The 12,951-nt window shown below is 35.5% G+C and overlaps 1 long non-coding RNA gene across 2 annotated transcripts; it reads right to left on the minus strand.

Annotated features, from left to right (window-relative positions):
- Positions 1 to 1,343: 1,343 nt before the first annotated feature.
- LOC147489700 (uncharacterized) lies at positions 1,344 to 4,076 on the minus strand. 2 transcript variants are annotated; one of them, XR_015201761.1, is made up of 4 exons: positions 3,302 to 4,076; positions 2,516 to 2,587; positions 1,859 to 1,967; positions 1,344 to 1,549 (listed from the first exon to the last, which is right to left on the minus strand). It is a non-coding gene; the product is annotated as an uncharacterized LOC147489700 (long non-coding RNA). The 2 variants fall into 2 exon arrangements; XR_015201762.1 differs by having other exon boundaries at positions 3,695 to 4,074.
- Positions 4,077 to 12,951: the final 8,875 nt, after the last annotated feature.

A 12,951-nucleotide genomic window follows, 5' to 3' on the forward strand; every position in this document is an offset into this window, starting at 1 on the left:
GGATAATTCCCTATTTTAAATTTTCTAAAAATTTGGGGTGTGACAAAACTTATCCAAGGCATAGACAACAGTGAGTAACTCCTTCTTAGTGGTAGTATAGTTAAGTTGAGCTTCATTAAGAGTTTTACTAGCGTAGTAAATGACAATGGGTTTGTTATCTCGGCGTTGACCTAGGACAACTCCAATAGCATAGTCGCTAGCGTCACACATTAGTTCAAATGGTTTAGACCAATCAAGTGGTTGAATTATAGGAGTTGTAGTCAGGGTGGTTTTTAAGGTCTCAAAAGCTTGTTTGCAATTGAAATTGAAATCAAAGATGACATCTTTAATCAGGAGATTTGTTAAAGGTAGAGCAACTTTAGAAAAATCTTGAATAAATCTCCTATAAAACCCTACGTGGCCTAAAAAAGGCACGTATGTCTCGAACTGCTCTTGGTATAAAAAGAGATGCAATTTTTTCAATCTTAGCTTTATTGACTTCTATTTTGTCCTTAGAAACAATATGTCCTAGAACAATTCCTTTAGTAACTATAAAATGACATTTTTCCCAGTTAAGGACTAGATTTTTCTTTTCACAACGTGCAAAAACCTGGGAAAGATTTGATAGGCATCTATCGAATGAGTTACCATATATGGAGAAATTGTCCATGAAAACTTCCATAAAACATTCAACCATATCACTGAAAATGTGAAACATACAGTGTTGGAATGTACCAGGGGCATTACAAAGGTCGAAAGGCATTTGTTCATATGCAAAGGTGCCAAAGAGACAAGTGAATTTTGTTTTTTCTTGGTTAGTCGAATCGATTACAATTTGAAAATAGCCTAAATAACCATCAAGAAAACAGTAATATGCATGACTCACTAAACGTTCAAGCATCTGGTCAATGAATTGAAGGGAAGTGGGAAGTGATCTTTACGAGTTACCACATTAAGTTTGCGATCACTACTAAAAAAAAGACTTGTAATGACGGCTAAAAACTGTCATGAAACATGACGTTTGTTTGTTAAAAACACAACTGTCATTATAGAGCCCGTCATAAAAGTTTACAAAAACCGTCATTAAACCTATGACGGTTTTGCCAAAACCGTTATGTACTTAATATATTTTATGTCAAAAGATAGAGCTAAAACCGTCATAATAGGAGAAAAAAATCTTGACTGCTACATGGAAACCGTCGTTAAGTTTGGTACAACCGTCATAATTTTTTGTAAAAACTGTCAAGAAACATGTTTAGTTTGTGTTGGTTTTGGCTAAGCCATCATAAAAAGATACATTTTCTAGAAAAAAAAAATTTATAATATTTATTTTATACCCTGAAAATTGCATTAATAATTTACCATTTATACAATCCAACTCCACTACGAGCAACTTAACATTATCAATGTAACAAACTAGCCAATTCATGATCCATTCACAAAACATAATCCATTACATTCAATCATCTCCAAAATTTACATACATTTAATAAAAAAATATCCACATAATATGTATTAACAAGATCAGTTTGCATGGTTCGACTTTCATTCATCTATCAAACTTATTAACCTGCAAAAAATCAAAGTCGAAAAAAGAAAAAAAATAATAAGAATAGTATCATGAAATATTAACATGAAAAAATGAAGGGATAAGATGTTCTTGATCTTTTCTTTGTGCTTTAGTCTATAGAAACTTTGAATGTACAACTTAGATTATTTATGGTAGCATATATATAACCCAAAGTTCTTAAGAGTTGTCACTAGCAAAACCATATTTCAAACTATCATGCATCAAGCATTTCAAAACAAAGTTACAATTCATCGATCATCAAAGTTAAGTTCAATATAATTAGATACCAGTATTAGAGCAGTAGTGCACCTCTTTTATAATTTCTTTCGCTTTCTTGTTAGATCCAATTTGAGCCTGCCAACTGCCATTATCACCTCGGAATTCCCACCTTGGAATTCCTTTGACTAGCTTACAAAACCTGGAAGAGATAAACTATTTTATAGTCCCACAGTATAATCTATTATAATGAATTAGATTAAGTTTAATCTGCAATAAGGTTAGCGAAATTAGACACAGAACATACCTTGAGCAATTAGAAGCCTTCTTGAGTATAAGAACATCAAATGGATACAATTAAGCACGTACCCCTAAATCTAGAGCATCCATTTTAATTCGATGAGCAACCAAATCCATGAATGCAAGTGAGGTTGAAGAGATATTTTCAAACAAATTAAGGGAAGAAGCAAGGTAAGACGTATGGCTTGGCAAAAAACCCTTGTTGGACCCAACACCTAAGCAAATGAGGAACAAAACTGGTATAGATAATGAGGAAAAAACCAATGAGCTGAATTATGAATCAGGGGAAAGGAACCACTACTTATATTTATACAGTATTGGAAAATACCACTACCTACACATCCAATAAGCTACAAGCTCATAGAATAATTAAAGAGATGTTAAAAAATGCGTAATAAAGTATTCCCAAATACAAAGGAAAACATAAAGTATTGGTTCATTTAATAGTACCTTCTTCGTCAGGACTATTTCTAAGTTTTGGTTCTCCTAGTGCATACTGAACCATAGGATAAACAACTGCATCTTCAAAAGACAGATAAAAAACTCAACATTTTATTGAGTTCATATAACAATTGTTGGACTTAATTTCAGCATAAATAAAAGCAGGCTAGTTCTGCACAACATTGGCAAAGCAAAAAATTGGCATATATACTTTAAAACTATCACAAACCAACCTAAAAAACAAAGTAACTGAAAAAATATTTTGATGGCTATGCACAGCCAGCACACTGAACTTTACCAGAGGCACTGAGCAATAAATGAGCCAACATTAGATAATGTATAGGGATTGGATTCTAACCCATTAAAATCTACAACAAACCCAATTCAGAAAACGGAAACAAGCTATTAACATTCAACATGTCAACTAACATGCACAAAGAGAACCAATACCAAGTCAAATAACCGTTACTAAACAACCTAACAAACCATTAGATATTAGCATGGATGCCTAGTGTAGATGGAGAACATTCTTAAGCTATGATGCAAATGGGTTAGAGAAAGCCATAGTGGCTACTGATATTCTACAGCACCAACTGGGTTAGAGAAACTCCAATAGCATTTTAATAGCAATATATGAGACAATAGCCTTTATGTAATGCTTATTGTTGGCTGCTGGCTTGCTGCCACATATATTACCCACGACAATGTGAATTAAATTGTGAAACAGACTCAGGCCAAGATCAAACTAAAACCCCTATAAAAAATCACACGAAAGACTAAGGCACAAGATCCCACCTTTCCCATCTATCTTCCATATTATATCGAAGTTGCGGGTTTTACAAACTTCCACTTTTCCAAATTCGCAAACACCAGATGTTCACTGGTTCTATTTATACCCTTTTCTTCTCAAGCTTTGCAGCCAAACATAATAACAATATCATCAAATTTAAGGCCAGTAATGCTAATATAAATGGGGAAATTAGAAAATCTAAATTGTTTAATGAAGAAGACATCAAAAATATATAGAACTGTTGAAGTCAAAAGCAAGAATTTAAGAAAACAGAAATCAATATAACAACCTCAAGGTAGATAATAAGAGTATTAAAAAAATCCAGAACCTTTGTCTTATATAGGCTGCCCAACAAACTCAATTCAGAACCCCCAATTAAGCGAGTGAATACAAAATACCTTGTTATTTCTGCTCGAGAGATTAGAACAAATTTTGTAGTTTTTCTCAACTTCGTTAATGGAAACGAACTGCATAAAAGCATCCACTTTTCAAACTTTTCGATCAATTTCAGAATTCGACATTTCTCCACCAAACGCACTCGTCCCGCCCATTCTCAAATTAAAAAGCTTCAGATTCACGAATTGAAGAAAAATGGTTATGGTTTAGTCGTTCATAGAAAATTAATTAAGGAATCCTTCCTTGACAAACTTTGCTAGGTCTTCAGAGAAATCAATGGGAGTTTGTGGAATATGGTCGAGTGTAAGAAGATGAAGATGGACTGAAAAGGAGATGATTGAAACAATAAAGCTTTTCAGGAAGAAGGAAGCCCAGAAAGGGAATTAAGCCGATAAGCTGAGAGGTGTTTTTGAAATTTCACCTCAAGATTTATTCGATATTTTGAATAAGATAAAAACGATCTACTCTTTTGCCCTTTAGCCCAGTGCTAGGTCTGATTAATGTTGACGGTTCACTTTTTGTACTCACGATAGTTTTTCTTTCGTTCTTGACGGTTGAATATGGTCCGAGAACTTGCACCAAAAAAAATTGGAACGGTTTAATATACTGCTAATTTGACCATAAAATCATAATATTTTCTTGACACATGTGTCACACAAGACATAATGTTACAACAGCCATCATAAAATCATAATATTTTCTTGACGCCTGTGTCATACAGGACATAAGGTTGCAACAGCCGTCATAAAATTATTATATTTTCTTGACGCTTGTCTCATACACGACATAATGTTGCAACAGCCGTCATAAAATTATTATATTTTCTTGACGCTTGTCTCATACACGACATAATGTTGTAACAGCCGTCATAAATTTATTATATTTTCTTGACGTTTGTGTCATACACGACATAATGTTGCAACAGCCGTCATAAATTTATTATATTTTCTTGACGCTTGTGTCATACACGACATAATGTTACAATAGCCGTCATAAAAATATTACTAAAACACCTATCTTGACGGTTTGTAACAAAGCCGTCAAGATAGATAAAAAACAAGCGTCATAATATGTCATTTTTTTAGTAGTGCGATAGTCAATACATATTCTCCATTTCACTGGGATGCGAGTGGAAATGCATTCATCCTTATCATTTCACACAACTATAATATTAGACTTCTTGGGAACAACATGGACTAGACTTACCAAAACACTATCAGAGATAGGGAATATAATACCTACATCGAGTAACCTTAAAACTTCCTCCCGCACCACCTCTTTCATGGCGGGGTTAAGACAGCGTTGTGGTTCACGCGATGCCTTTTCACTTTCTTCAAAATGTATGCGATGGGTGCACACACTAGGCCATTAGGGTTAATGCCCTTAATGTCATCGAGAGACCATCCAAGAGCAGAACTGTGTTATTGAATGACATTAATTAAATGAGATTATTGATTGGCAGTCAAGTTGGATGAAATGATAATTAGGTGATTACCATCTGGATCAAGATGTACGTATTTTAAATCCAAAGGAAGAGGCTTTAAGTCAGGGATGGGAGGAGTGGGTATCAAAGATTTTTGAGGAAAGTCGTTTTCAAGAGAGAAAACGAATTGATGTTCTTCCAAATCGCTCGACATCATGGTAGTAGGGTCAAATAGTGGTATTAACTCTAATAACACGTTGACTTCCTGAGTGTAAGAGTCAACATTAAATTCAGAAACACCAAAAGAAAGAAATTGGTGTACTTCATCGCCAGGAAAATAGTTTGTTAAATACTCTTGTGTGAGGCTTTCAACCATGCTAATCTCACCATCAATGTTAGCTTCTAGAATTTGTTTCATTAACTTTAACACATTTACCTCGACTAAAAGATTTCTGAAGGATATGGTCATGGAACCATCCCTATAGTTTATGAGGGCATTAGCAGTTGCAAGAAAAGGACGCCCTAAGATGATAGGAATAGAGTCACAGACAACTTTTGTATCTAGAATGACAAAATCGACGAGATAGTAAAAGTCTTGGACTTTTACGAGGACGTTTTCCACAATGCCTTTGGGATACTTAATGGAACGATCGGCTAACTACAGAGTCATGTTGGTAGGTTTAAAGTCATGAAGACCTAGCTATTTGAACAGGTAATATGGAAGTAAGTTAACACTTGCTCCTAGGTCTAGTAGTGCAGTAGCAGTATATTTGTCACCCAATGTGCATGGAACGGTTGGTCTACTAGGGTCCTTGTATTTGATGATACCATTAGATTCAGTGATGGAAGGGAACTGTTCAGTGAGGAACGCTTGTTGAGAAACATTGGTTCTCCTTTTAGTGGTGCACATATCTTTCAAAAACTTTGCATTTTTGGCAATTGTTTGAGAGCATCGAGAAATGGTAAGTTGATTGTCAAATTCTTGAAAGTTTCTCAAATTTTATCAAAATTTTCGTCAGGTTTGTTCTTTGCCAAATGGGCAGGAAACGGTGCCTTAGGTCAAAATTTGGCATAGGAATCTGCTTGCTCGTTTCCCAATTTTTAAGTTGGTGACTTGGTTGGAATTGGTGCGTCCAGCATAGGTTCACTATCATAAACACATACATTGGAAGTTTCAGCTACCTTTGGTTGATCATCTGGCATACGTATTTGATTATTTACGGTTTTGCTAGATCAAAGAGTAGTGATTGCATTCACCTCACCCTAGTTTGGATTACTTGTACCAGGTGCATTGTTGAGTTCAAAGGTAGTGTTTGTTGGATGGCTTAGGGTTTGGAATTGTTTGTCTAGGAAACACACCTTTCTGACTCTTGTCTTGCGCTAATAGTTGAAGCGATTGTTGGATAGACATCAGTATTTGAGATTGTTGGTTCATGTAAGCCAAGAAAGTCTCACTCGTCTTATCGGTAGCAAGTTGCACAGGTGGTGCAACAGGGACTAGTTCATGGTTATTGCTGAGAGGTTGAGGATGATAGTCGTAACTTGGATTGGCTGGAACAAGGATGCGGTTAGGATTGGAATTACTTGGAAACTGATTTTGACTTTGTTGGTACTACTGATTATTTTCTTGACGGTATGGAATATAGTTGGTGGATGGTCTAACAAGTGAAACATGTGGATTGGTGAAACTTGGAGGAGCCAACTATTAGGTATTTGGGCGCTAAGCGAAATTCGGATTTTGTCTCCAAGGTGCATTAGGGATGTTGAATGCATAAGCCTCTTCTAAAGGTTGTGAAGAGGAGGCATATAACAAGAGACAATACGCATCAGGATGGTCAGGACTTAGACAAAGAATACATGGGGAGGTGTTAACATTCATGACTTGTTTTGGGTTTTAGTCGTTTACTTGAACTGCGAGGGCATCTACATTTTTAGTCAGGGATTCTATCAGATTTTTAATTTGGGATCGGGTTTTACCTCAAAGACATATGTAGCTTTTGTAATAGTGTCCTTAGATAATCTAGAAGAATCAGTGTTACCCTAATGAGTACCTCTCGTTGCTTTTTTTTCAAGAAAATTGTAGGCCTCAGTAGCTCCTTTGTCCATGAAGTAACCGCCGTTCATTATATCGAGTGTTTCTTTTTGATGATTGGAAAGTCCGTTAAAGAATGAATGAACAAGGATAGCAGTGTCGAACTGATGATGGGGACATTCTAAAGAAGATCGGTAAAACGACTCCATGCTTTTGTAACGGATTCATGGGGATGCTGGCGAAAGAATTGGATCTTCTTAAGCATTTCCGTATTTTTCTTCTGAGTGTAAAATTTGCCATGAAAGACTGCACAAGTTTGTTCCATGTGTCTAGGGATTGTGGTTGTTGTCCGGCTAGCCAAACTGAAGCTTTAACTGCTAAAGTGAAAGGAAGCAACCTTAGCAAGAACTGTTCATTAGAGACGAATGGATGTTGAAATGTGGTAGCTACTTGCTGAATCTTACGAAGGTGATTGAATGATTTCTCATGGTCTAAACCATGATAAACAGGTAGCAATCCAAAAACATTGGGCGGGATTCAAAAATCACCCGCAATATCCTCGAGTTTGATGCAGGAAGAAGGTCCTTCTTGTAAGGCAGTATAGAAGTCCGAAAGGGACTTCTCAACTGGTAGAGTTTCGTCTGCCATAACGAATGGAAGTAATGGCGACAAAGGATTTTGATGAATTTTATTAACATATGAAGAACTAACTTTGTTGAGGTGAGAACTTAAGCAATTTCCTATCGTATTTTCTCCGACGATAAGTATGTTCAAATTCTTTATTATTACCAGACCTTAATCTCATGCAAGCATAAAATTCGATCTGATGCACAAAAGGAAGTTATTATTACTTGAATTTTATTATTTTCCTAAGCATTAGAAGTGAACAACGTAGGCCTAAGCTAATGCTAGCGTAGCAGTGAAGCAAGGAATACGTGTGCATAAACCAACAATCAGGTCACATGAAAGATATGAGGGAGGTTCTCCATGCAAGCACGGTCCTAATTAAGGAACCTTAATCTTTCAAGTTTCCTAGATACCTTTGGAATATGTTTAAAAGTTATGTGATTTTTAATACAAAAGTAATGCTTTCAGTATATAACCCTATCAATTACAGCCTCTAAACTTACAATATCACTAAGATGAAAATACTAAATGTGCACGTACACTTGATTTGGTGCTAGCTTTGGCCAATGAAAGAACTTGTTCAAGTACCATGAGCAAAAATCTCAATTTCTACCATGATAGGAATATTTAAGAGGCCTCAAAAACATTAATATATATATAGCTCAAAGATTTTGGTTCTATCTATTAGCTGCAGAAGTGTATAATAAGCATTTATACAAATAGTTTACAACTGTTACAAGCAGCCAACACTTAATATTTTAATACTCTTTCTTGCATGCCCTATAAAACTTATAATGCCAACAGAGAGGAAACACAAAGAAATGAAAATGTATTGCATAATCAATTGGACATCTTGTAGGAACCGTTATTCAAAATGCAAAATTTCTACAAACCACGAGAACCACGCGCAGCGGAATTAATGGGTTCTCATGATTTTGGATTAGAGAACATACCTTTTAGAATCGGCTAAAATATAATCTCTAAGAATCAAAGATTTATCTAATCCGAAATCAACCCCTTGATCTTCTATTGTATTCCTTTATAACAGATTGGACGTTGTGTGGGCAACGATCCACCAATCCCCTTCTTTCTCACAAAGCTAGATCCAATTTTGGATCTATCTTTCCTTGCCTCTTTTTCTAATCTAGTGAATAGTGAAAAATGGTTAATCTCGGCCAGAGAGAAAGAGTATTCTATTTATAGGCTACAACAGGGACCATGAGGAGAAATTAGGGTTGGGCCTCCTGACGGGCTTGGGCTTCCCATGTTTGCCCCGAACACTCGGCCCAAGTCCATCAACAAATGACTTATTCCACTAAAAGTCATTGTTGCACTACCACCCTAATCCCAAATTACGTGTCAACGTTTATGGGCTCCATATTATATGCTCGTTGATCTCCCCGTGTTTAAGATATCGAATGTCTGTTGATTAAGTCAAGTTATTGACAACTACATTAATCAACTTCTTATGTCCTTGAGTAGTACCACTCAACCTCATTGTCATGTCGGAATAAATCCACCTGCAGGGTTTACATGACAATCTTTTTGAGCTCCTCAAGGGGACATCATCAACCCAACTTTTTGTGGGACACGGATTCCTTTTATAATCAACAGCACACCTTACATACAATGTCATTACCCAATCCATCGAGTTTGTTGATTCAAAAATGAATCTCACTCATTGATGATTTAAAGCAATGTACAATGCATGTAAGTGCCCGTTATTATATCCGGATTAGGAGGACAAGCATCCATAATAACAGAAGTGTTTGTTCTCTTATATAGTCAGTATAAAGAGAAACAACCTCACTTGGTCCTGTTCAATACACACAAAGTGTACTAGTGTAATCCTATAGTCAAGATAGACTAATACCAGATTATACTACAACCGTACTAATGGTTTGTCCAAATCCATCTAGGTTGTGAACGATTACTTATACTTTATAAGGTATGCGATGATATGATCTTACGTGGTGTTCACACCATATCATCTACAACATAAAGTATTAGACACATGCATATAACTAATAACATATATAATATGCATAACATTTGCCCATATGATTCTCATTCAAAATATAAAGAATTAGAGTTAATACAAAAGTAATGCTTTTAGTATATAACCCTATCACATCTACGTGACAACAAAATTCATCATCAATTAAAGCAAAAAGATGCTGAGTACAAATTCAATTTAAATATCTCACTTTCAGTTGAGCATAACTCTTGAGTCCGATATCCAATTGCAGCGAAACAAGATTGATAAGAAAATACACACATAACATTAATTTTCTTTGTATAGGTCGTTAAAGCCTAATTGTGACTCTAACCTTGCCAAAACACAGCTGGAAATCAGTCCAGTGCTGCTGCCTTAGGCAGGCTGCCGCACAATGTTCTCAAATTCTATTAGTGGCTATGAATAAAAATGGTTGTTACTTGTTACTTACTTCTCCATTGCATATTCACTCTACAGGGCAGCCAAACATGAGTTCAACCAAGCCTTTGTCCAAGTAGGGTAGTTGATATTAGACAATAAGAGGAGGTTGGCAATTGCCTTGCCAATTTCTACATTCTTTCTCGTATTACAACTGATCGGAGATTGAACCACTAATGTTCTGGCAAGGGCATATCTTAGTTAACCTAGGTATATATGAATGAATGCTCTCTATTACTCTGAAACACAAAAAGTGCTAATTTCAATGCTACTTACAATACAAAGGGAAACCATAAGCTAAAATAAAAAAAGGCAGCCTAAAATGCTACATCAAAGAGGGGACATGACAATGAAAACCATTACTTTGTTCCACCTTAGTGTGAGTTGTACAACATTTTATCGATGGACAATAAACAAATTCAGATGGTGCTACTTAGTCGTTGTTAGAAAGAAGATTAACCTGTGTTTAAAATTATATGGATGGCCACATACTACTCTTCTTAGAGGTTAGAACTTGCAGATTATAGCTTCTCCCAGCCTGCTAAGTGCGGGCTCAAATTATTTCAAAAGGAACATCTTCATTCAGAAAATTGGTGCGTTAAGAGAACGGAATACCAACCTAACAAAATTTCAAAGGCAGTTAAATATCAAAGCATATCGACATTTTGCCTACCGAATACCCACTAGAATCAATCATCGTTTCTCATAATATGTGCTGACATTATGACAACTAGGTTACATCAAATAAAGGACGGTGTTTTGAGCGAAAAAAAAGAAAAAAAATAATAATTAAGGTGCAGGCTATGAAAATGTGCATGACATCAACAACGCATCAGACTTAGTACTCCCTAGATGATGTACATTACCTTTTCACATTTTCTTAGTCCATCTAACATCTCTGCAGATACTAGAGTCTCTTCAAAGACCATAGGAGCTTCTACTCAACACTAAACGTCAGTTGCATTCATCGCCAGCAGGGATTAATAATTTTAATAACCAAGCTCACAATGAGACTCCACTAGCAAAACCTACAACGTTGTATCCAAATTATCAAACTAAGCTTGGCTAAAAGTTAAGACATTACACCAGGCCACTATATAAGCAATCAACATGCCACTATAGGCCATCACCAGGCCATTACCTAGCTGTTACATGCCATCACCAAGAGATAGGGATTAGTACAGAACTTGGGGAGTTGTGGGTTTCATTTTTCAGCATGAACTAAGGTAAGTTAAAATTATCTAGCAACAACAAATGGAAGGGATGGAAGTAGCTAGGAGGTTATACATCCTGATTCTTGATGCTTTCAAATTCGATATCGAAAGCTACCTTACTAAAGTCTAAACAGATGAAGAACACTTCAAAATACCCCAAATCAATTTTATCGTAATATTGTTTGTTTTGTATTGATTAGTATTTTTTTTATACTGTATTGTTTTCTACCTCGTGATTTTTCCCACTTTATTTTTACTTAAGTGTAACCCCTACTACCATAGGAGCTCCAATGTTTGATTCTTTAATTACTCAATTTTAGGTCTCCAATGTCTACTTGTAACCACCCTAATTTCGGGTATTTTTACAACAAAATACTCCAAATGTCTTCAAATTTTGCAGAGATAAATTACAAAGAAAAATTTCTTCAAGTTCAATAACAAGAACCTAATTACAAGAAAAAGGCGACATTGAATTTATTCAATAAAGTTTAAGAAATTAAATTAACCAAAACATCAACTTACTTTCTTGAAAAAACCAACCTTGCATTTGTATCTAGAGAGAGAGAGAGAACAGCCTTGTCTGAAATGAAGAATGCAACTTGAAGAAATCTAAGATGGAGTTAAAGCAGAAACCCTTTTGACAATTGAAAAGAGGGAGTTTCATCACATAGAATTTATTTCAAATGAATTTATTTCAAATATTGACATAGTTTCAATATTTATTTTCAATCGTTTTTGCCCTATTTTTAGTTTTATTTGTTTGTTTTTCTAGCGAGTGGTTTCGAAAACCCTTTTATCCACGGTAGGTTTGATTTTTCGAAAAACATAAACCACCTTTTTTCGAGAAACAATGGGGTATATGAATATGCAAAAACAAACTACCGATATTAGGTGATTACCGTGGTATATGGCAAATTAAATACCACTGTATACTGCAAACAGTGGTATTTGCTTGCACCTAAATTGGGAATGCAAACTGTACCGTGGTAAATGACTATTAGCCACTGTTATTGGAAAAACAGTGGTATATACCGTTTGACCAACCGTGGTTAATGACCATTTCTGTAGTAGTGTTTCTTTAAAATGATTGAAGATCAAATAATCCAGATGATATCCTCATCTGTGGTAGAGCCTCCACTTGGAAGATTGAGATATGAAATCTCATTGTTGCACTTTTTAGCGTTAACATATGTGAAATAAAATTTAGTGCAACATTCTCCAAACTTAAGCCAGTTGGTAATGGCTCTTTGTGCCCACCATAAATTTTCCTCCTGGAAGAGGCTATTGAACCTTTTGGGCGTAAGAGCTTCTTCTCTTCGCAAAGAAGTTGACCTCTAATTGGGCACATATGTCAACAAGACAATAATGGGTGTCGTTAATTTGTTGTTTAAGAGCTCCAAATTTATTTTTATGCCATCTGCGGATTTTACCCCGAAAACAGCTAAGCCCCATCTAGGAAGAATTGGTAGAATAAAATTGATTTGTATTTTGTGGCCAACTATAATTTACCCAATGATAAAACTCACGAT

Source organism: Coptis chinensis, chromosome 7, assembly GCF_015680905.1.
Source record: "Coptis chinensis isolate HL-2020 chromosome 7, ASM1568090v1, whole genome shotgun sequence".
In the NCBI taxonomy this organism is placed as follows: domain Eukaryota; kingdom Viridiplantae; phylum Streptophyta; class Magnoliopsida; order Ranunculales; family Ranunculaceae; genus Coptis; species Coptis chinensis.